This window comes from Ictidomys tridecemlineatus, chromosome 7 (genome assembly GCF_052094955.1).
Source record: "Ictidomys tridecemlineatus isolate mIctTri1 chromosome 7, mIctTri1.hap1, whole genome shotgun sequence".
In the NCBI taxonomy this organism is placed as follows: Eukaryota; Metazoa; Chordata; class Mammalia; order Rodentia; family Sciuridae; genus Ictidomys; species Ictidomys tridecemlineatus.
The window spans coordinates 170,119,003-170,123,139 of record NC_135483.1 but is presented as its reverse complement, the minus strand read 5'-3'; the positions used below and the strand labels follow the sequence as shown (position 1 = coordinate 170,123,139).

Sequence of the window (4,137 nt, the reverse complement as noted above, 5' to 3'; positions counted from 1 at the left end):
ATTCTGAAAAATTAATAAACAGGCATCTTCCTTCCTCATGGGATCTCTTTCCATTGGGTGGGGGGGTGGGGGGGAGTCAGCAAGCCAACCTCTTCCAAATCCCTCTAGTTACTATTACTATTTCTATTAGTATCTCTCTAGCTCTTTAAATATATTCAGTGTCTCCATTTGTCCACCGCTTTCCTCTAATGACTGCTCAAACCGTTTGTTCTGGCTTCCTTCTTAACAATTCAACTGTAGATGCCCTTACTAAGGTCACCAATGACTTCCTTGTTGCTTAAACCAAGAAATATTTTTCCCTTTCTACCCTACTGGTCATCTCTGAAGGACTTCAGTCTGACAGCTGTACCATTCTTTAATACTTTTTTGTTTAGCATTAGGACACTCAATTATTTTTAAAACCAGGTATTATTATGATTAAAGCCATAAATACTTCTGTGTTTGTTAACAAGAATGTTTTTAAAAAAACATAACCATCTTTCCATTATTACATCTGACAAAATGAATAAGGACTCCTTTATTTATGTCATTTAATATCCAGTACTAAAATTTCCCTGGGAGCTGAGGGTCAATGATAGACATTTGCTCAGCATGAACAAGGTCCTGGGTTGGATCCCTGGCAACACACTTTCACAGGTTTAAACCACCTCCCTTTCTGCTGGCTCTGCTGCCACCATGGCACCTATGAAAAAGCTGTCGAAAAGGAGGTCCAAAAAAAAAAAAGTGCCAGGCACAGTGGCCCATACCTGTAATCCAGCATCTCAGGGAGCAGAGGCAGGAGGCAAGTTCAAATCCAGCCTCAGCAATTTAGCAAGGCGCTAAGCAACTCAGTGAGACCCTGTCTCTAATAAAATACAAAATAGGGCTGGGGATATGGCTCAGTGGTCGAGTGCCCCTGAGTTGAATCCCTGGTACCACCCCCTCCCCACAAAAAAGTGGGATCTGAAGTTCCACCTTGATTGGTACCACCCTATACAACAAGATATTGTGGATGCTGCCAATTTTGAGGAGTTTCTCCAAGAGAGAATCAAACAGAACAGAAAAGCTGGGAATCTTGGTGGGAGGGGTTGTGACCATCCAAAGGAGAAAAAGCAAGATCACTATAACATCTGAGGTCATTTTTTAAAAAATATATTTGAAATATCTCAGCAAAAAATATTTGAAGAATAATCTACATGACTAGTTGCATGTAGTTGCAAGCAACAAAGAGAGTTACACATTATGTTACCTCCAGATTAACCAGGATGAAGAGGAGAAAGAGGAGGAAGATGAGGACTCAAACTCTTATCTGGAATATTTTGTATAAGTTCTTGAATAAAACTTGGGAACCAAACAAACAAACAAAGTCAAAACAAAAAATCCTCCCCAAAATTTTCTTGGATTATCTCAAAGGCATTCAAGATTCAAACAAAATCTATACATCAGGGCTGGGGATATAGTTCAGTTGATAGAGTGCTTGCCTCACATGCACAAGGCCCTGGGTTCCAACACCAGCACCACCAAACAACCAACAACAAAACAACAAAATCTATACATTGTATCCAGTTATAATGTCCCTTAAATTTCTGTTATATAACAGTCCCTCCCCTCTCCTTTCATTACCAGGGATCCTTTGAAGAACGATTGATCATTTAGAATGTTCACATTTTGGACATGACTGGCCACTTTCTCTAAAATGTCATTTAACTTTTTCTCCATCCCCTGCATTTCTTGTAAAAGTGATAGATTTAGAGACTTGGTTACGTTGGTTCAACTTATTTTAGGCAAAAATATTTTGCGGGCAATGCTGTACACTATCTATTATATGAAATCAAAGAGGCATAGAATCTCTGGTCATCCACTTTCAATGATACTAAGATTGATCAGGGGGTTCAGTTAGTAACAACCTAATTCCTCAATGTCAAGTTCCCCCATCAACCTTTTTTTTTTTTTTAAAGATAGAGAGAGAGAGGAGAGAGAGAGAATTTTTAATATTTATTTTTTAGTTTTCAGTGGACACAACATCTTTGTTTGTATGTGGTGCTGAGGATCGAACCTGGGCCGCACGCATGCCAGGCAAGCGCGCTACCGCTTGAGCCACATCCCCAGCCCCCCCATCAACCTTTAATCTAATTATTTTTGCACCTACTGAACATCCATTATTATGTCCTAAAGGATTGCAATATGCTGATTTTCTAAGTTCATCATTTTCCCTATGATTATTAGGCAGATTTTTTATATAATAAAGAACTCTCCTTTCTAAATTATTTGGTTATCCTGTAATACAGTGGTTCAGAAAATTCAGGGAAGATACTTAATTCTTTCCTTATTACCAAGGTAATGAGACTAAGTGAGCAATGATGCCCTAACAACTTCCAAATCGTGACCAATGAGTTTTTCCTTAAACATCATTATGAACTCAGAGCTTTTAAATATCTGATGGGTTACAATAATTATTTATCTTGGTCTCTGTCCAAAATGTTCTTTTCAGACCAGAGGAAGACCCTTGGGGATATCTCTTTTGCCCTTTTGATTAAACCTATAGCAGAAGAGTACTGACCTCATATAATAACTGGATACAATTGTATATTTGCTGTCATTTTCCCAAGGAGCTATGACAGCTTCTTGAAAAATATGGATATCTAGAGACTATAATATAGCCACTGTTGGTGTTCACTGATATTGGCTTTTTGTTTCTCCTTAGTGCCTTGAAGAACAGAGCTAGAATGTACTTTTTCTTTTTTCAGTTATAGATATTAAACGCAGGGGTGGTCTACCTCTGAGCTACACTCCCAGCCCTTTTTAATTTTTTATTTTGAGACAGTGTTTCAGTAGGTTGCTGAGGCTGGCCTTAAATTTGTGATGCTCCTGCCTCAGTATCCCAAGTCACTGGGATTACAGGCTGGAATGTTCATTTTAAAAAGAGAAAAATAATTTTGAACTCATTCTTATATTTCCAATTCAAATTTAAAATTACAATGTGTTAGCTTAACCTCTTTGATTTTCATACATTATGCCTTTATTGTTACACTGAATATCTTCATTCTGAATGATTTTTAACATGAGCTTTAATTTCACTGTATTTTTCAATAAATCTGTTTCAAAATAATAATACCAATATTTCTACTAAAAACAACTACTAATTGAAGTTTTCAATTTCTTTGCCATTCTTTTGTTCCACAAGGATATATAGGATTTTTAAAGTCACTTGAAGTAATTTTTTTCTCTCTATGGATCTGCTTCACACTTGATATGTATTTAGGTTCATTAGTTTCAGTTTATTTTCAATTTTTAAGGAATTTCATCTTCATCTGATGTTTGTTCTTTTAATTATATAGAACAAGTATAGTACAAGGATAAAAATTATTTACCAGGACATAGTCAGTCACAAAGCCCGGGCTAGCCTCAAATTTCTGATCCTCCTGCCTCAGACTTGCAAGTAACTAAAAATACAGGAGTACAGTGCCATGCCCAGTTTTTAACTTATTTTTATATAAATACACACACATACATACATTCTATCTTACTAAAAAGTAACACATGTAACAACTCTGAACCCATCTCTTTTTTTGCTACAATATATCTTGTTGAAAAGTGTACATAAATAGTATATAAAGATATTCTTTATTCCTTTTCATCTGCAAAGACTTCATTGCATAGATGTACCATAACCTCTTTGATTTAGGTGTGTCTCTTATATACAACATAGAGTTGATTGCCTCATTTTTTACTGTAACAAACATTTATAATTTCTGAATGTAGTTACCAAAAATATTTCCATTTCAAATTTAAATCATTGTTGGATAAGTGGGGCGGAATTACAGAAAAGTAGTAATTTTTTTGTTTAAAGAGAGAGTTTTTAAATATTTACTTTTTAGTTATCGGCAGACATTACATCTTTGTTTGTATGTGGTGCTGAGGATCGAACCCGGGCCTCACGCATGCCAGGTGAGCGCTCTACCACTTGAGCCACATCCCCAGCCCGGAAAGTAGTAATTTTACCCTTTGTTGTTTTACACATCACATAGGACACTGTGGCTGTACAACAGGATGTCTGTGACACCAGCACATCCAGGACACTGCTAGCAATGTTCAGAGAAGCTTCTCCTAAATCCAGGGAGAATAAATGTTAGAAGAGATACATATACCTTATCTGGG

The 4,137-nt window shown here is 36.6% G+C and overlaps 1 pseudogene; it reads left to right on the top strand.

Annotated features, from left to right (window-relative positions):
• Window positions 1-675: 675 nt before the first annotated feature.
• LOC101967797 (large ribosomal subunit protein eL22 pseudogene) lies at window positions 676-1,306 on the top strand (annotated as a pseudogene).
• Window positions 1,307-4,137: the final 2,831 nt, after the last annotated feature.